The sequence below is a fragment of the Uloborus diversus genome, chromosome 9 (genome assembly GCF_026930045.1).
Source record: "Uloborus diversus isolate 005 chromosome 9, Udiv.v.3.1, whole genome shotgun sequence".
NCBI lineage: Eukaryota > Metazoa > Arthropoda > Arachnida > Araneae > Uloboridae > Uloborus > Uloborus diversus.
Genome location: NC_072739.1, coordinates 142,056,253 through 142,081,147, shown reverse-complemented (window position 1 = coordinate 142,081,147; position 24,895 = coordinate 142,056,253). Strand labels below are relative to the sequence as shown.

The 24,895-nt window shown below is 31.8% G+C and overlaps 1 protein-coding gene across 2 annotated transcripts in view; it reads left to right on the top strand.

The window, feature by feature from the left end:
* LOC129229977 (mitochondrial glutamate carrier 1-like) overlaps nucleotides 1-24,895 on the top strand; it is a 107,744-nt gene that overhangs the window by 54,810 nt on the left and 28,039 nt on the right. The window lies entirely within an intron of this gene.

Sequence of the window (24,895 nt, the reverse complement as noted above, 5' to 3'; positions counted from 1 at the left end):
ATGTCCAGTGAGCTCTATAAAATGGAGAAAACCTACAATAGTGGAAACTTGAGCTCGCTTGGCGGGAGAACGGGGTAGAGCGGAAGACTAGATTTGTAAGATTATCGCTGTTTCGCTGGCGTTACGATTTTTGCTGATGCACTGGAGGGCGTGTTAACGAGGATGCGATCGCTGATCTCATTGGATGCAACCAGTTATGTAATAGCTGCGCTTTTTGGGAAGACTGGCAGTTTTGCTTTTCTCTTGAAAGGAAATAATTGAAGCAAATGAAACTTAAATGAAGTATTGTTGCGTTGTGTACCGTATCCTGTTGTAAAACCATAAAGGGTGGACTTGACACTTTTACGTGAAATATATTACAGTAGTTAGTAGTACAAGAACTTATATTAAATTAAAAAAATAAAATAATCGCGACCTCGATTGCCTTAGCTCATTTTCAGATGAATCTCGCGGGAAAAAGCGCGCATTAAATTCAAATTTTTTTATAAGAAATGAAAAAACAAGCAAAAAAGAAAGATAATCACAACTACTGAGTTTTGCTAGTCGTAAAAGCAGAATCATGAGAGAAAATTGAAAATCTCTTACTAAAACCAATTACAAGTGTTTTGTTTGTTAACTCAAAAGAATTGACAGTAGATAAGAATTTTAAATGATTAAGCTTTCTACTATTGTGTGCCAATAATGAAATCGTTACCAATTGCGTAAATAAAGGTTTAGAATTGTTCTTGAAACTTACTTGAAAAAAAAAGGTTATTTATAACTTCAGTTCAATATGAATCTAAAGTCCCAAACGAATGCTTTCATAAGCAGGAAAAATGTGTTCTTCGATTGCTATCAACGGGTCAGTCCAAACACATTTAATAATAATTTTTTTTTTTTTTTTTTTTTTTTTTTGAGCAATCACGAATTGCGTACTATTCTCACTTTCCCAAGTTTGATGTTGCTCTGATTTTTCAGATTTCCATGACAATGGTTGTTTTTAGTACTTATTTAGGAGGGAAAATTTCGCCTTCATAGTTACAAACCATGTGCGGTTTGATTTTATTTATATTTTTTCAGGGCTGTTTTTTTTAGCAATAACGAATTATATACTATCCTCGCTTCACCAAAAAGGATGTTACTCTCCTTTAACAGACTACCATGACGATGGTTGTTTTTAGTATTTATTTAGAGAGCGAAATTTTCGTCATCATAGTTACAAATCATCGGCGGATTGGTTTTATTATTAAAATTATTATTATTTTTTTTTCAGGGCCTAACTCAAGCAGACTTAACATTTAAAAAAGAAGGTTTTTTTGGGTAAAAATTGTGTTTTTTCAGGCGAAAACACCTGTATGGATGAATATAAACAATAAAACTATCTAAATTCAAAATTTCCCGATTACTCATTCCCATCAGTTAACACTGATAAGAAATAAAAATACATAACGTAATACGCTGTAAATAATCTTTATGATAAATGTACTGGTGAATATCGGCCATAAAATCACAATCTTAATTACTGCATCCATATCACTATTTTATTTTTCATGGATATGCCTCGTATTATCTATTCTGGAAAATCATGAGTCATAATAGGACGGGTGCAGATTTCTTTACCATTTCCATTCCATCTGTAGAAATATGAACTTCAACGAGTAGGGTCCTATCGCAATTCGTGTTTGCGGAAACGTCAAGATATCAAAATTTAAATGATTTTTTTCTCTCTAAATAACAGAGGACAGCACGGAAAAGAAAACGTAACTAAACTTTCACGTGTTGCTACCCCCCAAAAGTAGGATCAAGGGAAAATTTTAAATCTTTTTCTTGCTGACATAAGAAGTATTTTGTTTATTTAACAGAAACTGGCAACCGATAAAATTTTTAAATCAGTGATCTTTCCCTCGTCACTAATCGCGTGCATGAATAAAAGCTTAGGATTAAAATGGATGATAATGCTTATGGATGAAAAGATGTCCGAGAAAAGCGTTTGTCGGATGTCAGAGTAGGCAAGGGAGAGCAGCGAGCAGCTGCACCCTTAAAAATAGAAAATATTTAAAATTAAGCCAAAAAATTAAAGGCTGAAACTTTTAAAAAAAATTGGAATTAACTTATCAATGATTTCGGCTCTAGTAACAGTGTCATTGATTTTGAAAATGTATATTTTTTCTTTGGAACAGTAAACTACTCCAATAAACATTGCAAAACATTATTGGTGACAGTATAAATAATTATAAAATCAGGAATACAAAATAAATATAAAACCATGAGTTCCAGCAAGCTGTAAATAACTATTGAAAAAAAATAGTTAATTTAATCCACTAGTGTCAACAATACATATATTCAGGGGTCAAAAAATACTAGTTGCCAGATCGTTTTAAATTTTAGAATTGGTCTAATCTAAACAGTAAAGTTATTTAAAATGTAATGTAATTAAATAACCTTGACAATGAGCGCATAAACATCCTATTTTTGGGTCATTCTCACAGAAATGCCCTCGTTATGTTTACGAATGTTTTATGATTTACACATATTTTTAGAAGTTTAAATGCTTTTCAGGCTACAGTTTAACAAGATAATAAAAGTAAAAAATAATTTCACACAAATATTTTTTGCTTACTATAATAAGCTTGCGTCTCCAGCGAGCTGCTTCAATCCATCACAATAGTAAATTAGCCCTCAGAATAGCATTAAAATAATAAAATGTTGAGGTGGTGAATTCAAGCGGTAACGGAAGAACGGTTTTTGGGGAAAAAATCGATGTATTTCTGTCTGTGAGCTTATCAAACTACATATTTTTTTCAAAAACTGATGCGTAGACATTTATATACATCATACTAAGTTGCTTAAAAAGCCAAAGCCAAGAATTTTTCGTTTGTTGCTTTTTTTTTCTTAAATCAAATTTAAAAAAACGGCAACAGGAGGACATTTTTGCGACATGATTTTCACTCTATCTTGTTCTCCCCAAAAGTTCAGCAAAATTATAAAATGGAAAATTCTATAAAAATTAGAGAACATACGGGAGTGTTCAATCATTCAATTTCTCAAAACTAGTTTTAAAAAATAATTATTTTAAGAATATAAACTATGCGTTTGTTAAGGGAAACGGAAGAACAGTAACGGAAGAACAAGGAGTCCAAAGCAATTAAACTTGGTCAATTTCAACTTAAAAACATTTATTCAGCTGATACAGCAGTCTGAAACAATGATATCTAATGCCTAAGCCTGAACCATCTGTCACAATTCTGAATTCTTTAAATACTCAATAATTTTATCAGAATACATAGAACATTTATATTCTTTCTCAGGAAACACAAAGATCATTCCCATACTATTATGCATTCTCAAACAAGCTATTTGTATTACTTTATCTTCTATATGAAGAACCTGTCCAAAATATTGCTCTTTGCTCTTTGTTAATTTCTTTCCTTTCCATCCAGCTAGCAAAACTTGTCCAAACGTTAATGAATCATTTGGCATATTCTTTTATGATTTGGTGTTTTTGATTCAGCTGTATCTTCATCAGAGCCCGATCATTCTTATATTGGACATGGGGAACATTTCTGTTTCAGCCCCCCCCCCTTCCCCCGCGGAGGGGCCCAAAATATTTGAAGACACTGGCACACAAAATTAATTCTGTGCCCCCCCCCCCCAATATATTCCCCCTTATGCTATTAAAGAAGCAATAAAATATTTCGATACTTGCGTATTAACACAGTTGTGCTAAATTTGGAGGTACCTCATATCACAATATAGTATAAAGGTACATTTAAAAAGTAGAAGAGATAATACGTTATAATTATATAAGATGTAATTAAAATTTGCCCTTAACCGTAAACCGTAAACATAAAAATTATCTATGATATAAATTTTAATAGTAAATACAGAATAAACTGGGAGTGGGTTTTAGGATTTGCAAAAGATATCAAATTTTTAAGGGGATATTTTATTAACAAATAAGAAGTTTTTTTTCCTTGTCTTGGCATTTGCAAAAATATCAATGATATGATTGTGCTCTAGATTCTGAGTGAAATTATCATTCATTTTTAATTACTTTGATAAATTAGGAGGATTTTGGGCCCCCCTGAAAACAAAGAGGGGGAGGGGGGGTCTGTGCCCCACGTGCCCCTGCGGTAATCAGGATCTGATCTTCATTTTTAACATTATTTAAACTATCCTCAATCTGTTGACTTTGAAGTGAAATCTCCTTCGATTTCTTGAAGTACTTACTATATTCAATAGCATAACTTGTTACAGGGTTCAAATAGTGCGTATTTTGTGATGAGAATGGATATTTCTCCATCTTTTTGAAAGTTGATCTTTGAATTTACTGATCCCTTCATAGTACGTTTAACAGTTAAATCAATGCTGTCAACAGTCCTTTCTTGTGACTTGTGGCAACAAATCTGAAAGCAATTTCAATATTGTATCGTTAAAATATAAATTTCAAGTTTGCAAGCAAATGTTTCTGCTGGAATTGGCTCGTCATATTACAAACATGTCATACCAAAATGATTATCACATGCTTAGGAATTTTTAACTGTAGTTTTCATGATTTTCATTTCATGCAATAGAAGAAATAAAATCACGAAACATTAAAAAAATTTAATAAAAGTTTATCTAAATAAAAGCACTTATAATGTTTGCACAAATATCACTTATATAGGTTTTACTTTAAAAAATAGTTTGTTTTCTACTAACATTCTTAAACATTACCCTGCATCAGCTTATAGATAAATGCCCTTCCGTTACCGTATTTTTTTTGTCCTTCCGTTACCATTAAAAACTATATAAATTAAATATTTATTAAAATTTTAACTATGCCTCCTTGACAAGGGTCAAAATTCTTCTTTGCATAAAAAAACATTAGCTTCTATATCCCATAGGCTCTTCGTGAACTAATTGAGATGTAGTATTTCGGTAAAGGGAGGACATCAAATTGTCACTTAAGTTATGGACCTATATCATGATTAAAATAAAGAAATTTGAATAAACTTACCAAAAAGTTTAACTAGACTTCAAAGGATAAAAGTTACCCTAAATATTATATGCTGATAATAAGTTTATTTAAATTACAGTATGTAACAAAGCAGAGATTTTTTGCTGCGTAAAAACCTAAACAGAAAAATTGATTTTGCACTCGATTTTCTGAAAGTCATCAAACTATTTGGGGAAAACAGGTTAAGATTCAAGAATTTCAATTATTGCTGAAGAGAATGGTATATGGCAAGTGGCAGATTATTAATTTTTAAAACTCAAGTGTCATATTTCCTTTTTCTTGGAATTCACCTTTAGTATAGTTAACAGCTGAAAAAAGTAGAGATCCGAGTTCACCAAATCAGGTAACGTTTTTTTAACATTTGTCATTCCCCCACGCTGTTTTCATAAGAAAAGTATAATAAAACAATGCATGAAAAGTGAATAATCATCGTATCATCGTTACTTCCTTGTTTAAGATTATTTGTGTGCTTAAAGTCAGAAATTTATTACGCCTGGGTCCTGGCTATTGAAACCAAATTGCAGCAAGTCCCTCATTGTCATCCCTTCACTAATGTATACAATGGGGGAATGATTCTGAAATATTAATTCTGAAACATCACTCTGAATTTCAAATACATTTCTTTTATCACGTATTTTCTAATTCTAAGCGAATACTTTTTATGTTTTGTTTCGTTTTCATAATTATTTTACGATTGCCACAACTTGCTGATTTGCAGTAACTTTTTTTTGTGGAAAAAATGAGCCCCTGAATCTAAATATGACCACTGTCCCCCTCCCCTCACTTAAAACTTTTTCGAAGTACCCCTCTTTATCCCTCCTCCCATGGGGGAGCACCCCCTTCCCCCATTCCGTACTCATTCATGGGGGGTACTACAGCAAAATTTGATAAACTATGAGGGCGTTGCATTACCCCAGAAATATAACAATACATTAATTATAATACAGGAAGGTTCCTTACTGAGGATCTCGCTACTGATGTTTATTTTTTACTTCTTAGTTCATACAGCTACAAAAGTGCATTTTTTATTTCATTTTGTATTTTTCATTTTACGTTTGCGTACACATTTTCATTAACTTATTCCTTCAACTTTATATAATAAAATAAAGGATGGGGATATAGGCTCAAAAATGTGCCTTTAATTTTAACCATTTTCCTACTTTTCCCACGGAAATGGGCGGAAAACAATTCGTCAACGCAAGGAGGAAGAGGACAGTTTTATTACGGTTTTAGGGGAAAAGAGGACCTTTTAAGTGTTGTCTTCTTTGTACTACTATCTTCAAGCGGGGGAGGGGGGTTTCATTCGAAGAACACACACCCTCAGCAAAGTGATGCTTTCGATAAAAAGCAGAAGAAAAAACAAGCATTGATCATTGCAGAAAAACACTTTCTCACGATTGATTCAAAGCGTTCACTTTCTCACAACATATCCATATCCAGTCTATTCCAACGATGGATTCATTCTCTATTGACGTTAAACTCATGCTTAGTTTCATTCAGAATCAGTCTCCTTCAGCTCCTTTTATTGCTGTTATTTTTTGTATGTCGCTAGTAATTTTTTCTTAAGTTTACAGTAAGGAAAAAAAAAAGTATGTATGCATAACTTGTACTTTAATGTCCGTATAATACGCACACCGACTCTTGAATTTACATCATGCCTTGCTGTTGCGCTGTTAATTGCTCTTACAAACATGTGAACAAGGCACACATCACTTTGCATCAGGTTTGAAAGCAACCTTTTGTTTAAATATTGTTCACAGATAGTAGCTTAACTAGGGGTTGGCAGGAGTGGCTATCGCCAGGGGCGCAGCAGAAAGAGGGGCGGCATGTCGGCTGATTAAACAAAAAAATTTTTAAGAGTTTTTTTTTTTAATCGTATAAATTGAAAAATGCTTTTAAAAAATTGCAAAAAAATTCTCAACAAAAAGAGCTAGAGGGGGTTCATATATATTTACACACATACATAACATCTACTGAATTGGAACATTGAGCATCGTTGAAAACAATTCTAAAAAAGAAAATAAGAAAAAAAAAACTTTTTTTTTTTTTTTTTTTTGAGGACACAATGAGTTGCAATGTGGGGCGACTGGGGTTTGGGGGGGGGGGTGTAATTTCTTTAGTTCGCCAGGGGAGCTAGACCCCATAGTTACGCTACTGTTCACAGAATGTCGAATTGATCTTTCAAAACTTTTACCAGGCTGGAATTAGCCTAAACATAAAAGAAATTTTTGCTGTCTCACTCTTCTTCCTGTCTCACTTTGCCTAATTCTCTTTTATACTTTCTACGTCTCATGTTCTTTTTTTCCCCCCTTTCTGCGGGGCAAATATATAGCTGCTTTTTTTTTTCTTCCCTTCACTCCTAAATTTAGCATTTCTCACTCCAAAATAATTTTTTGTTACTCCCAATGCGGAAATTTTACTACTCAAACATTATTTTCTGCCCTACAAAATACATTTCTTTGCTTTAAAATCATATCTTTGTTTCATTTTCCGCAGTTTTTAAAAATTCAAAAAATTTATCTTTCTACATATTTTGCTCATGCAATCAAAGTCAACAAGAAGTGTATATTTGACTTACTATAGAAAACTTGTATCATTTCATTATTATCATTTGTATTGTTTTGTGTATACAAGAAATGGTTTCATGAATTTTATATTTCGATTTTTGAATTCGTTGATTTATTACACTTGTTTTATTTATAGTACGAACAGGAACTGAAATACATATTTTTTTTTACAAATGTATTGAGTTGAAATTTTATTCTTTCTTTCATCTTCATTTTTTAGAAACAATTGGAAGTAATTGTACTATTATACATAGCATACAAGAACATGGACTTGATTGAAATAATGAGTTTCAATTCAGTCACAAACCTATTTTAGAAATATAAAAAAAATATTTCACAAACAAAAATCCCCCATAGGTGCAAGGGCGGACACAGAAATAATTTTTGGGAGGGGCAACCGAAAGGTAACCCCCCCCCCCCCGATACAATTAAAAATAAAATAAACAATATCATGGGTTTTTTAATAATGTTTTCAAAAAGCCCTTAAGCCAATAAATCTTCTTTAAAGAGCAGAAATATTGCACAGTAAATTATTTCTAACCTGGACACTTATTGGAATGGAACAAAAATATTCTGATTGGGGGGGGGGGGGGGGGTTTGCACCATAAAAGGGGGATTGGATGAAACATTGTCGCCGCAAAAGCAACAGCAGGATATCTTACTATATGGATTCGCCATCAAAATGTGTTCAGAATATCGGGGGTGTTCACATTACGGAGTGTTCAAAAAGAAAGTCAATATTAATTTCTTCCAATGTGGTCGCAAAATCTTTTTTTTTTTTTTTTGAAATTTTATACCTATAAACTGCTTAACCTTATATAATTTTACCATAATTGTATAAAAATACACGGTATTACTTAGAAACATTTTCATAATGATTAAGCCAAGAGGATATTAATACATAATTTGTACTTTTTTCTATCAACGAAGAATGAATGAATAAACGATTTAAAATAATTAATAATAAAGTTAGGAATTTAGACATATCTTTTTTTCCAACTATTTCTTTACATTGCAAAAGAAATAGTTCTCAAAAAGATGAAAATATAATGCGATACGTCACAAATCTGTAAAAAAAAAACTGGGAATTGTGTAAAAGGAAAATTGATATGTTCTTTTCTTCAATAAATTCTTTTCTAACGATCAAAAAAAAAAAAAAAAAAAATCTGTGATTAAAAAATTAGTATGTACCTCTTAATTATAGCTAAAAATCAAATTAAGAGGTTTTTTTTTTAAATGTTTTTGAAAAAAAAATTTTTTTTAATAAATATTATGAAGACAACTCAATACTTACAAAATATCTGCTGAATATTTGAGAAAGAAAACCTAAAACTTCCCTGCAGAAAAGAGATAAACAACAAAAACAATATTGTGAATGTGAAAACCCTTGTTTTCGTTTTACTTTAATTTTCGCTAGCTCATCATTATCGCGAAAATTTAAGCCACGCGAAATATTTAAACTTTCTGTTCTATTCACATACAATTCACTAAATTTTTTATCTCGCAAAGTCACCGATACGTTCATTTTCGCAAAAATTACGACTCGTGTAACTGTTTTTACAGAAGGTAAATGGTTAATAAATTGAAATAAATCCGCATTTGTTTAAAAAGTACTGTGTTAAATAATCCTACATTCTCAATGAAAAATACTAAAATTTTTAATTATACAATTAAAATTTGAATTAACAAATTATCTGTTAATTCTTACTCTTATTAAGCGAAACAAACAAAAAACGAAGGAAAAGAAAAACATATCTCCAAGCGCTCCGAGCGATGGAAGTTCCCTCCCTCTCCTTCTACGTCATCTCACGTCACCCCGAGTCTTGGCAACAATGGTTGCCGAAAAGGAGCCAAATTTTTATTCTTTTACTAAATAAAAGTAAAGAATTGTTTAGTTTAATGATGTACATATTCAGCAGACCGACAACGTGATGTGGTTAAAAACCGGTCATTTGATAACAAAAAGCAAATGGGTTATTTTTAAATATTTTTTAAAGCTTGCGAGCTTCCTCGTAGACTCCGATGCTAAGACCATCTCCTAAGCCTAACCAGGGGAACATTGGCGAGATTCGAAGGTTACACTTTACCCCAATCCGATTCGACCCCATCCGCTCTCCAGGGTTACTATACAGCTCAATGTGTTTTCCTCGGCATTCCGTCACGTCAAAAAACGGGATGGACGGGTCGGATGGCCGATAAGTGAACTGCCCTTTAGAGGAGCAGAAGGTTTTGGATTGGAGAGCTCTCCTCCGAAAAGTTTTCTGAATTGAAGCCTTAAAAATGAAATTTTTGAGAATCTTCGGTAATATTTGGAGGACAACAGTTTTGGGACACTTCAGGGTTTTTTTTAAATTAAAGTTAAATTTATTCGACCTTGAATGATGATGAATGATTAATTGAGAGGGCGTTTCTCGGAGGCAACGGTGGGAGTACTCTCATGGTCTTTCGAAATTGCAGTCCTAAATACTCAGGTGTCGACCATCTTTAATGACGTTAAGGTAAGGGATGGGGTTTGAGACTGTTTTCCATGGATTTTTCAAAACCTAAGTTTTGAAAACTCACTTCCAGGCCAGCTTTGGGAATGCAAAAAGAAGGGTTTGGAGTTCCCCACTCCTCCTTTCAGTTTGGCTACGTCCCTCCATCTTCATTGTAAATTTTAATTATTGAAGTAATATTTTATTATAATTTTCCTTTGCCAAACACGATTATTTGCTTGAATTTTCCATAATAAAATTTTCAATTTCCCGCCTAATATTTTTGTTTTATTGCAATACAAGCGTTTGCTCCCTTAGAAAAAGGAATTATAACATTTTGAACGGATGTGGTAATTTTCTGCGATACTTTAGGTCTCTACACCACTTCATTTTATTTTAAATATGCCACCTGCATCTCTTGATCAAGCTTTGATTTACTTACGATTTTTACATTCAAACATTTAGAACTTTTGGTGTGAACATTCATTACATAATACTTTGAATCTCTCTTTGTATTTAACTGTTTTTTTTCCATCTATCTATCAATTTCAAATTTATTTCAACCCATACATTTTTTTCCACTTAGCAATAATTTTCAGGACAACATTTTTCATCAAAAAAAAAAAAAACAATAATAGATAACTAAAATAAATTAAAAAAAGAAAAAACATATGGGAATGTTTCGGCAACCCCTATCCTACGGGCTGTCCTATTTATTTTTATTATTTTTTTTTAACTGCAGAACCATGAAGCATGGTTTTGTATAACCAGGGCCGCCGAGAGACAAGGCGTGCAACATGTTAGTTTGGTCGCCTGTCCTCCCTCCCATTATTCAAATTTTTCTCTATGCACAATACTTTAATTTGAGCCCATAGTTTTCGACTAGGCAGACATGCGCATTCTGCGGCCTAGTGTACTGTACTGAATACTTTTTTTTGTGTTAATAAAAATGTTTGAAGTATACATTTCCGCGGCCCTTACTTACTCTTGATAAAAGAGAATCATGGATGTTCCTAAATTGTATTTTGAGATTACATTTTCTGTTCAAATTTGACAGAAGAAATACTTTTTGTCACTCTTATTTCACTTGTTCATTTAAATTACTATTTTGTTTTATTTTTTTAAAACAACGAAGAGTTTTCCTTTTTCTTCGTTAGTTGCATCGCAAAAATGAAATTGGTGGCCACACTTCTGAAAAACGGGGAGGGTAGGGGGCTTGCTACGGCGATGGCCCTGAAGAGTACGTGGAAAAAGTATTATTGATGCATCTATTTCTTGTTGAATGAGTTTAAATATTTTTTCTTTCCAAAATTCAAAAATTTCATGTTCTAAAGAGAAAAAAAACCTTCCAGAAAAAAATCCCCCCCCAAAAATTTTGCTGGCGCAACTTGCGCCATAATCCCCCCTGTCGCGGACCCGAAGATTTTCATCCCTGCCAAACGAAGTTCAAGACGGAGTTCTTAGGATATCACTTCAAAAAAAAAAAAATCCCGAGAGAACCTCCAAACCCCTTCGTTCCTCTATAAGTCAATAACAAAGAAGTTTGAAATAACGTTTTAAAAGACGTTTAAAAACCTTTTAAACTTTGCAAAAGTTCTGAGAGATAACCTCAAACCCCTTGCTCTAAGTTTGATGAAGGTGGCTTGGAAGAGCCTTCCTTACCCTTACATTACCAAAGACAGTCCAAACTTCTTAGTTATTATTATTACTAGAAAATTGCTTGTCAAAATATGACGTCTGAAAATTGCTTCTACATTTTAACGAAGCAATTGCCTGTTTGGTGACATTTTGATAGTTGAAATTTTAACCCTAATTCAAGTGGATTGACCCTAAACTCCGATAGATAGCATTCATTGTTGACCACTTTTTCGTTTTTTCATTCCCATAAAAATGACACCGTCTTACCAGTAAAAAAGAAGTGACCGGATCCAGCTCAGCCTTGTCAAAATAATGCATTTCCCTGCACGTCAAGCATTGCCAAAATGTGTTATCAAACTATCATGCTGTGGCACGAGTTTGCATTGTTGATGACGTCAGGAGCGTTACTTGATCATCCATCATTGGCTATTAGGTATATGAGGGTTATAAAAATTAGACTTTATTTAAAAACAACATTACGGGGACAGCCCTGAAAACTCCTCTCCGTTCCCCAAACGTTGACAAACTCTACTAAAATGGCGTTTTTATGACCACAATTCTAAAACAATAATGCGAAAGAACTTCAGAAGCCCCCCCCCCCCCCCCCGCCACTCAAGTTGGCCTAAATAATCTTCAACTTCCTAAAAAAATTGCCCCCCGCACTTATAAGCCTCACTCGTTGCCTCTGGTTTTTTATATATAAATTTAACTTTAGTTTTATTACTTAACATGTCCAAAAATAAAAAGCAATTTTTGAAGCAATAATTTTCTCACATTTTCGCAGGATGGGCCCGCAGAACCCCTTTTCAGTACCAAGCCAACCACCCCAGAAGGGGCCAGTCCTAGCCTGAACACACATTTCAATGAAATTATTACCAAGACCAAGTATTTGTGACAGCTCAAAATACTGTCGAGGAAATAATGTAAGTCTAATACATGTCTAAGTGTTTCTCCAGAGAAAGTTATTGTGTACAAAATTCATCAAAATTTTCAGAAAAAAGTTGTTAGATTTATTACCACTCATCTGCTCTCAAAACTAGCTCTAGCAAAATTTTATACCTTTTTCCTCCCTCTTTTTTTGCTGCCGCTGAAAGTCCTACGGCTTTTCGCTGTCGTTTTTTCATTTTTTTTTTTTGCCCGCCACTCTTCAGTTTCAATCGCCACCTCTGTGGAGGAGGACATAGAGATCTACTTCTAAGTATTCCAAATTGGATCCAGGCTATCTTTCTGAATAATTCCAGTTTTAAAATGTAATTTCAGGCTACATGTTAAGACCTCAGGTTAAAAAAAGGGTGCTCTCTCATCTGGACACTTTTCGAAATTGAAAGTATAAAATACATTTTTAGACAATGTCTGGAGACCCGAAAAGGGGAAGGGCATTAAACTTTTGTCCCCTTTTGTACCCAGTTGATCCAGAGTCGCATCTAGCCTCCTTTTGTCAAGTCTTTATATCAAGTGTCAATAAAAGACAGCACTAGGGTGAATTTGCCGATGTGGACAAGGGCTGTCTTGCTCCCCCTGGATCCAGCACTGAATCTCTCCTGAATCCCTGCAGCCATCTCTCCTGATATTACACATTTTTTGGAGGTCATAGGAACAGTATTATTAAAAGTCCTTAAGGTAGCTCAATCTTCCAAAAAAAAAGAAAAAAAAACGCCAGGGGTTAGGGGCTACACACCCTACCCCCACACACTACTTTTGCTGTACCAACTGCCTATTACCTTTTACTTAAAGCAAAATAAGAATGCACTTAGATTGGTTTTTCAACAGTCAAATGAACTTTCATTTATAACCAAATCAATTATACTACTTTCAAAAGATGTTCTTTTATTTCTCTGACACCATATCTTCACTCATTACGTCAGATGCTTAGGCAGTGGCACAAGGTAAAACAATAATTAGTAATAAATTTAACTAGCCGCCAGGGCAGTTTTATTAGTCGCCTGCGGCAGACAGGTGCATACCACATTTGGTGGTATAGTTCGGGGGCTTTGCTCTTTCTTGCCACCTGTGGCCGTACATTAATTAGAAACCAGTTCCTTAATTTTTAACCTGACGCATCTCTGGAACCATTCCATTCCAATTCCCACTTTACTATTAACTCAAATTAGTTAATGAACAGTACATTAATCTTCAGAGCTGCACACTTTTAGGACCATTTCATCGTATAGGGTTCATACACTTGTGGTGAAAAAAAATTCCCTGCCTTTTCCAGGTTCTTTTTTAGAAAATTCCAGGTTACTCGCTTCATTCAAAATTAAGTTTAAATAACAATATTTTCAAAGTAATTAAAATTGTTTGAAGTAGCAATACGTAATTTGCCCCTTAGATTTAAAAAAAAATCTTAAATTTTGAGGGAAAAAAAGGAAAAAAAAAATTCAAGTTTTTTTTTAAAAAAACATTTTGTACAAAATTGTTTTCAATCGTTTACTACTTGTTGAAAACAAAGTACATTCAACGTATTTCAGCGTTTTTCCATTGCAATGCGTCATCCGAAATATTAGAGTATTGCTCTAACCGTTGCTTTACAATACTTCTTTTTATTTTCTTATTAGTATGTAACACAAAACATATAGAGCAAAATACGAAGCCATTTTTCAATATAAGATTAACTTGTATTGATCGGCATACCATATAATGCATAATAACAAAAATCAACACCCGGCGATCATAAGCTAATGACAAAAATAATCAGCTTTTTTCTCTTTAGCATATTAAAGGCTGCTTATACATTAAAATTTTTTTTTCTAGAAAATAATTAATTTTTAAAAATTCATAATTTATGGCACATTTTATGTTACTTGTACAAAATTTAAGATAATAAGTAGATCTTCGAAATTGTAGCATAAAAGTAGTCATAAATAATTAATAATCCAAGACAAAACAGTCAGTCTTTAGCACATAAGTGTCTATATCAATTAGAACAAAAAAAAAAAAAATGTTCTAAAGAAAATTTTGCATTTTTCCAAAAAATAATTGTGAACTATCCACACAGAAAAAGGCACAATCTGAGTTATTTTCAATAGTTAGTTAGTTTTCAATAATACAATGCCGTTTTCGGAAACCTAGGCACTTAAAAAGTCTTGTGTACTTCTATCTTGAGAATGAACAAATATGGCGTCTACGCCAAATGTTAAGAAATAATTTTTTGAATTTGTAGCATGAAAACAATTTAAAAATAATAAATCTTCATGAAACTACAGTTCAGTTGAAAAGTTATTTAGCACATTTGCGTAAAAGGCAATGAGTATAAGATTAATTTTTAAGAACAAAATTTTTCATTTCTCAAGAAAATCACACATTTAAAAATAATAATAAAAAAAACTAATTTAAATTTTGGCAACTTGAATTCAAATTATGTTTTTCGCAATCACGAGTTTGTGTATGTAGGTGTGTGTGTTTGTGTGTGTGTGCAGGCATGTGTATGTAGGTATGTGTGTGTGTGTATGTATGGGTGTGTGCGTAGGATATGGACACAATCTGGAGACAGTTTTCGTAGAGGAGCAGCATTGGGAGGGGGCAGGCCAGTCGAAGGTGGTGCTACAGCGGGAGGGAAATAAAATCATATGACATCAAAACCAAGTAAGAACAATAAGCAATCGTGATTGCTCAAAAAAAAAAAAAAAAAAAAAAAAAAAAAAAAAAAAAAAAAAAAAAAAAAAAAAAAAAAAAAAAAAATTGCAGCACATTCAGTGTTACTTTCAGTAATTAGCAGTTGAAGAAAACATCCAATTCTGCTTTGTTTTTGGAAACTTAGGCATTTAAGCATCCTGTCTACTTCCATCTTGTGAAAGACCAAAAATGGCGGCTACGTTTCACACGTTGCTGAAAAGACTTTACGATCAAAAAATGTTTTTTTCCAATTGACCCTCTTATCCTCAGGCTTGTGCTTCAGAAGCAGTAAATTGTTTTCTCCCATGTTGAGTTTGTGTACAATTCCTGTTCACTATAGGAATTATTTCTCGGGAACTATTGAGGACCAAAAATGGCGACAGCGGAAATTTGTTTTCTGGGTAGGCATTTTTTTTATTGCTAGCGTCAATTTGCCTCAAAAGTTTAAATTTTTTACACGAAACATGGATAAAAACGAAGATTAGACCTCATGGTACTAAAATTGGAAAAAATTGGAAAATTAAAATTCTGAGCCAAAATTTTAAAATTCCCTGACTTTTTCAACCATCTCATTTTCCCCAACAATTCGAGGTTTTCCCGAAATGTACGAACCCTATTGCCAGTTCGCCCCGCCTCTTAACCATAGACAAGAGAAACCCAGTTTCCATGCCTATGCTCTCAACTAAAAGTTTGAACTATTTAAAGATCGGAACACTTCCGCTAAAGCATAAAAAAAGAGAAATTATAAGCACAGGGAAAAGTGGCATTTATTTTGCAGAGTCAAAAGGTGGCTTAGGAAAAAATGGAGAAACGGGCAGGCTGCAAAAAGGCACTTCTGCTTTGAGGGGAAAATGAAAGGGAAAAGCGAAATTGTCTACAGAAGGTATTTCAAAGTGATTCCGAAAGAAAAACCTATGGGAGAATAGTTATGCTTTTAATTACAGGGTGGCGACAGGAACTGTGAAAAAAAGTTCCCTGACTTTTCCCTGATTAAGTTCACCAAATTTCCCTGATTTACGTTGCCAATGATAATGGTTTTCTTTCTTTACTCTACTTGAAATCCATTGTATGTTTGCATAAAATGCAGTATTTTAAACGTTTTAAGTTGTGTAAAGTTGTTGAACTAAAGATATATTTTTAAAAAATGCTACTTTTTTAATAAAATGGTTAAAAACACATATCAAGTCGATTTTTTTGGGAAAAAACCCTACAAAACAGTATATTAATTTTTTCTACATAGAAAGATTATAGAAAATTAAAAAAAAAATACTTTACTTCCAGAAATCACTTAGCATAAGAATTTTAAAAAACTATTAAAATTACTCTTAAAAACATATGTGTATTTCTGATAGAACTAAAAAGTAATTGAAATTATTTTGAACTAAGTTTTCAAACAGTATAATAATTGTTGCAAGAATAACAAGTAATAGTGAAAGAATAGAAGTAATGTAGTTATTCTTATATAACTAATTGACATATTTATGCAAAACAGATGAAACCATTTGACATCCATTCATAGGGAGCTTTTCTCTAATCAAGAACATAGGTTTTAATGAATGAATACAGCATTTTAACAATAAAAAAGTAAAGATATTTACTTAAGTACACAAGTTAACTCTATTTCAAATGATTTCAGTACGTAACAAAAAAAATCTTAGATTGCTTTTGTAACAAACAACTTTGAAATGCAAGAAAAAAAGAAGAAAAAAGCAATTAGTTAATTTCAAAATATATAAAAGAAGAATACAACTTGGTTATAAAATTAAAGAATCACTTCAGTCTGAAGAAAAGAAAACCTTTATAATCTGCGGCGACAACAAATAGTATAATGGCAAAAAACAAAGTTTTTTTAATTGAAAGTTCAATTTTAGCAATTAAATTAAAAACACGAAGAAGTAATAACTTTTAAGCTTTTATAGTATTAATTCAAAAACCAAAGATTTCTTCTTGAAATCGTGATTACAGTACTTAATTACTTCGAGACAATGGAATAAAGGCAAAGGAGCTAAGGCATTAATGAAGGTTTCCTTTTTGCCTGTATGGTTGTTTATTTTACGTAGCATTGAAAGCGTAAAAGGAAATTTCAAGCTAGGTAAAATAAACAACCTAACAGACACAGAAGCAATCTTAGGAAGTCATCCTGTGGTTAATAAGTAAGATTCAGTACTTTGACGTTGAGGAAAAAAGATGCACAAATATGTGGCAGTGTATAATCACACCTCATTAATTTTACTTTTTGTTTGAACAGATAATTGGCGGAAAATGCATAGGGAATTAGAGTACTAAATTTTGTAAGCAAAAAAAAAATTTTTTTTCTTCATAAAATAAATTTTCCCTGATTTTTTGTTATTTTTTTCAAAATTCCTTGATATTTCCCTGACTTTTCCCTGATTCATAAAGTTCCCTGACTTTTCCCTGATCTGTCGCCACCCTGAATTAATATCTCCGCTAATTTAAGTCGCACAATTATAACACCCAGCTAAACATGTAGCCAGAAAAATTATGAATCTATCGATACCTGGTTTGATGCTCAGTTTTCTGTTGTTCATCAGGAGTAGAGAAGATATAGATAGATAGATAGTCACATACAATCGAGTTTTATTAATTTTGGATACACTTGATTGCAACATCATGTTTGTATGAAGTTAAAATATTTTTTCACACAAAGAATTAAATTTATCTAATTTCAAAAAAAAGTTACTTTGAAACAAAATATCTAAATGCATTTCTATTATGCCTACATCTAATCCTTGAAAGTTATTTTTATTTTTCAATAGCACATGTAAATTCTCAGAATGAAGTGAAACGCAACTCAAAAAATTAAAACATCTAAAGGAAGACCCATCTAGACTGTTAGCAATAAAATGCTCATCTTGCAAAAGAAACCAGGCAGAATGAAAATATTTTTGTATTTATAAGTAATAAAAAAAGGTCAGTTTTTATTTTCAGAAACGAACATTACATAAATTAAAAAGTAGTTAGCATTGCACCAAGATTATTGACAAATCTATCATCGTTTGACAGCGATTCACAATTCAATTTCATATTTGTAAAATTGGTTCAAGCAATATTGGTTTTGTTGATTTAAACAAGTAGTTAGTGAAAAATAGGGAGGAATAAAAAAAATATTATAATGCTATATATGCTCTTTATAAATGCACTTTATAATGCAGAATATTGCTTTATTTCAATCAAAGGAATATGCCAAACAAAATTCAAACAAGCACATTCAACCAAGGGAATTTTTTTTTAATGTTAACTTTGAAACAACAGTTTTTTTTTTGGTTGAAATATTATATATATATATATATATATATATATATATATATATATATATATATATATATATATATATATATATATATATTCAATGATTTCCTGTGTCTTTACAACATAATGGTGATTATATATGAGACAGTGAGAAGCAAAGGGATGTAAGTGGCAAAATTAAAAATTCGGAAATAACCAGTACAAATGGTAGATGAACCCCTCCTCTGTCTTGGGGCAAGAGATGGTACTTGTAGCCCTGGTAGGTGCTACAGTACAGCATGATTAAGAAAAAGAAAATGAATGGAAGCCTACCTAGGAAGTTATCTTTATACACGTTTTACTAAAAACTTGAAAATGTCCACTTACATCCCTTTGATTCTCACTGCCTCATATGAAGTCTCAAGCCTTGAAATTAACAGGAATCTGTACAGTCTATAACAGTGCAAAAGGATACAAAACTCCAAAAAGTTTAAAATATATTAATGCATAATTCATGTCTTTAATAATTTAGACTTCACAGGTAAGTTTTAAGATTAAATTAGAAAGCTGAAAGATAATTTTTATCGCAACCAAAAGGAATTTAAAATTATTGAGCAGCAATTTTAATTATTATCATTATTTTGAGACACCCTAATTAGCTCTATACATAGTAACAACAATTTCAAAACTTGAATTTATTATTTACTTTTCCAAAATTGACCGTGGAAAAAAGGTGTAATGTAAATGAAAACAAAGAGAAAATGCTAAATTGAGTTACATAATGTTTAATTTTGTTCAAGGGGATGTACTGTTATTTCACAATGCATATTGATGAAGAAAATTGTCATAGTTTGCATGTTTTAATATGCAGTTATTTTATGCAACTACATTATTTCCTAGCAAATAAGATGCTTCTTTTCAAAATGAAAAATGTGCCCTTAAACCAGTTTGCATCTTATTGGCCAAGAGTACATTTGTCAGACAAACTGACATGCTAAGAAAAAATGCTAGTAAGTACTTTCTTTCCGCACATCAGGTCCAAAAAATTGTTAGACAGCATTTGATCCATTTTTGAGAAAGGAAACAGGTGATGTAATTGTTGCAAGGACAAAGGGCATTCTTTTTATTACTAATGAGTAGAATTTGAATTGAAATCATCTTGTTATATACATACTGCATTAAATATTAACAAAATCATTCAAAATTTAATATTTTCCAAAACCACCTTGCAATTAAAATGACTAACTTTAATTTTTTAATAAATATGAATTTAAATGTTGAAATAAATAACAATAAAAAATTTGTCTTTATTTTTAAGCAGAAGTGCAAATAATAACTGCTGCAATAATTTTTGATAATTGATACATAAATATGTAGAAGCAAGGGGATCCCACCAGGGCAATAATCATGGAGCAGACTGAGCCATTGAAATTTTAAGGGGGTTTTAGTTGTCAGCAGTAATTTTCTCCTTTTTTGTTTTTCTGAACTTAGCAAAACTATTTATCATAATTTACTAACACTCAAAAAAACTAGTTTTGCTCAAAACAACTTCAATTTCCTGGATATTAACATACAAATTGACTCAAATTGCTACACTACAATCTATGATAAAAGGCGTGAATTTAATGTTAAAGTTAACAGTCTACAAGATTTTTCATCCTGCTCAAGTAAAAAGGTTTTTATTGGCATCATTGTTTCACAAGTCATCAGAATAAAAAGAATTTTCAACACTATTTCCGCTTTTAATGAAGAAATTTATGTACTCAAAAAATAAACTTTTTAATAATAACTTCAATAAAAATCTGGTTAAAAACATTTGCTCAAGTACAGCCTTCGATGAACATTTCGCTTGTCTTGAAGCTGTTTAACTGTGTAAATGTATGATACAACCGTGACAAACCATATGATTGGATCGCAGATGTGGATGTTTCTTTTGCACGTGGGAAACGGGCGAATTGCTTGATTTTTGGAATGATCACTTCGGATACGGACTTGTTTCATTAAATTTGACTTTTACGTTGATAACTGGATTGAACATCATTCTGCTGAATAATGGATTGGTTTTATCCTCATCGGATCTTAAGGCAAGATAGCTTAAGTTATTGGCAGGTACTGTACCGTGGAAGGATCAGAACTCGTTTTTCCTAATTAGTCGAGGCGAACCCCCCTGCTTTTAATATTAGGTTTAAGTTCCTGATTATTTGTTTATAGTTTAACATGTGGTGCGTTTAGCTCAATGTTACTCTGTATTGCATACACTGGAGCTTAAACACTCTCTTTTAGTTTGTAGTTAAAAAAAGTTTTGGTCTTTTGACCATACTTATTGAATTTTCCACAACTATGAGCTCTGGATTCAACCTTTTGTCTTTTCCTACCAAAGAAAGTGGATTAGTTTTTGTTCAAAAAATTAGGATGCAAATGGATTGAAGCATTGAGTATCAGACACGAATTGACATTAAAAAAATATTTAAAAAATCAGGCTTTTGTAAAATAATTTGTATGGTCAGTGACATTAAAATGAAAAATGTTTAAACTTGCATAAAGAAATTAACCAATGCAGTTTAATTACTTCATAAGAGATAATCAAAACACAAGAAAACTTTTACAATGCTATAAAAATATTTTACTTTGAAATCAAATGAAAAATTAAAGTAAAGAAAGTACTTGTCAGGTTTAATATTTTTATCTCCAAAAAATATTACCATCAATAAATCAAAAAGTAAAAAAATCTTAAAATTAAAAATAGAATGAGTCCACTAAAGATAGCATGTGCTAAAACAACTTCTAAATATTAAAAATACTTGAAATTTTTACAGGATGCAAAAAGATTCAAATATCAAATATGGCAAGAAATTTTCGGCTCTGCACATGTCAATAATGAAAAGTTTCCAAAAAATAAATTTTTACATAGGTAAAACAAATTGTGAAAGTTGAATTAAAATAGCAGACTTCAGTAAAAGTTCAGAAAAATTACTCCAATTAGAATAATAAATCAATGTCTTTCAGAAAGTGAAGCTTTAAATGTTAGTAAGAAGAGTAACTTCAGCGAAACTTCATTAAATTAAAGATTTAATTTCAATACATTAATAGTTCATTTCTGCCTTTTGAAGCATATTAAAAGGGTTGGCAAAATCGAAAATTGGTACAGGAACAGTGCAATATAAATGAAAATGGCCTTGTTGTAACACAGCACAAAAAATGCATTTTCAATCAGTGAGGTGCAGCAGTTTATCCCTTAGCAATATTCCCTTGAGGCCATTTCTACGCTTAAGAAATAATAAGCATTAGACAAGTATCAAATGCAAAGAAAAAAAAAGCTTTTGTGATATTTTAGTCTAGTTTTATGAGCTTTTGAAGCAGTTGGTTGCTTTTATGCAAAATTTACTAGTAAATGTCACATGCCCCCCCCCCCCCTATTTTTTTTTTTGCTTGACACTTGCAATTCTTTACTACATAAAATATTTTATCCAAAATAAAAATAAATATCTTTGAGTTTTTTCTTTTGTAAACTACACATCTACTCCTGATAAACTTTGTTAAAAATATGAGGAGGGAAGAAGTATTCATGCAGAAACGAGTGTTCTTTGAATAAAGGAAGAACAACATTAAAAAAAAAAAAAATCTTAATCACAGCATACAAACAAGCTAGAAGTAACAGTCATAAAAACAAATTCTTTTTTTATTTATGGAAGGTTTCTTTCAGTTACAATGCATCAATAGTAAAATTTTGAGCTGAGTTAAAACTTAAGAAAGCAGCAGTACATAGAAACAAAGTAAAATTTAAAGAAACAAAGTAAAATTAAAGGATTCTTAATATCCATTAAAATATATTAGTAAGGAGAATTAAAACATTTAAAACCACACTGCAGCCAACCAGTCTTAGAGCTATGTATTTGTTCAGTATAAAAGATATTTCCTCATGCACACATAGCTGCCAACATTGAAACATGAAAATTAGGGAGACTGTATGAATAAATTTAGGGACAAAAGTTTGAGAGCAAAAAAAAGTTGAAAATTTTAAGTAGGGATTTTTTAAACGAGTGTGATTGGGACCCAAACTTTGGTTTTTGTAAATCTGGCAGGATCCGAAAACTTGAAATTGATATATTACTGTTGTTTTCTTTTTCGAAAAATCTACAACTTTTAGGTTTGAGAAAAATAGAAATAAACTCTATATAAATAAAAGAAAATATATATGTGTGTATGTTCCAAATATAAATCCACAGTTTACATCGGATCTCAACCAAATTTTGCAGGGAGGTACTTAGGCACCCAAGAAGGAACGCAGGGAGGAGGGGCGTTAAATGCCAGAAAAGAACCGAACTGTTCAAATTTTAATTTTAGAACTAAAAAATGGAATTTTTCTAATAGATGAAGGCGAAAAAACGTTGGCAAAAATTAGAACAAAATATCCATAGAACCCCCTGATTTTTCTGCATCAGATAAAATTTGTTCCAATGTTCCAAGATGTTTAGAACGTGAATTACAACTGTTTTTAATTGATTTTTTGCTAAAATGTAGGTAAGCCTTCAATTAGAAATTTACTGTTGAACAATGCTTTTATAAAAATTTGTAGTGTGAAGAAGATCATTGAGAAGAAAGATCCGTTGCCATTTTTTCTTGAATATGAACAAATAAAATTCTGGCTTCTCCTTTGAGCGTTCTCCTGTAATCGGGGGATCCAACATTTTTCCTTTTTGTTTTATTTTTCCACAATTGGCCGGAAAATTTTACAAATTCTACTTTTTGTTCAAGCCTGATTGTTTTACAGGCACTTGACATACCTTTTATTTTTGAGTATACCATGCAAAGCTGAGGGACACAGCTAGTAAATAAATAAATAAATAAAGTTTTAAAAGAAGCATAAGTTTCTTTTCTCTTATAAATGATAATAAACAGCAGGTGAAAACTTGGGAAGTTCAGAGAAATATCATGAACATTTACTGCATGTTTTGGAAAATAAACGTTTTAAAAAGATGGAAAATAAAATAAAATGAAAAAAGATAGACTTTTACAATTTTCATACTTGTATGTGATAAAGTTTCTTTTTCCGATTGCAAAAGTTGCAGCATAAAGATTTTCCCGTAAATTCAAAACACCAAAAATCCCTATATAGGGGAATTTCGTTGCTTTGAGGCAAGTTTGGGAGATATTTACTACATTTGGGGGAGGGCATCAAAATTTGGGAGTCTCCAGAATGAATCAGGGGCATTGGCAGCTATGAGCATAGTAGGGGAATTAAATCTGATGAAGAAAAAAAACATCATAAGAGCAGCAATGTGAGCACTCAAATGTACAATATAAAATTCTGATCCAAAAGAAAAAAAAAAAAAAACTTATAAAATAAGTTAAGACTTCAGACAAAACATTACAAAATAAAAGTCAACAATAATTTTAAAAGTCACTTAACACAAAATTTACTTTTTAAAACATGTATGCAAAAATATAATTTTTTTAGCGAATGTCTTCATGATACATTTAAGAGAAACAAATTTGAATTTGTAATGTATCTAATTTAAAGCTTTTATAATGATAAATGTAAGTGAAATTGAACAACAATAATTTATACATGAATTATATAACACATGTTTAGTGTCAGCAAGGAGAAACACTTAAAACAGCATAAAACTTACTATATGTAACAGGTCATAATGATGATGTAGCTCTTTATGTACAAAATGAAATTAAAATATCTTTGCATGTTATTTACAATATACACACAATTATAACAAATATAAAATAAATGTATCATGACTAGTTGCATTTTAAATGCTTTCAATTTTACCAGTTCAGCATAAAATATTTTCTACTTTATTGAACATCCATCTTTGAAACTGAAAGAAAAGCAGAATCAATTTACTTCTGATTAAAAATTCAATGTAACAGCAGTAAAATAAATAATATATTAATTTAAAAAATAAATAAAAAATAAAAACCAAACTTGAAATAAAAAACATTAGATAGATTATATCCAGAGTAAACAGAAATATATGAATATACCAAGGGTGCCCACCTGGGGCGGGGGGGGGGGGGATCATGGCGCAGACTGGGCCAATAAAGCTTTTATGGGGGGTTGTTTTGAGGGGCATTTTTTGGGGAGGGGCATCTCCGCAATATTGAGGGGGGTTCCCTTGCCCATAGGGGGGTGGACACCCCTGAATATACTAGTTACCTATTTCAAGCTTGCAACCAGGAAGGTTAACATTTAAAATTTTTTGAAACAAAACAAGTAACTGACTAAAACAGTAAATCTTGATGGAAAATTATGCAGATTAAGTATCAAAAAAGATAATGAACATTATAAAAACATTATTCTCTAGAAGGAGTTCATGTTACCTTTTGTCTTATTTGCACAGTCAATAATCCGTACTAAGCAT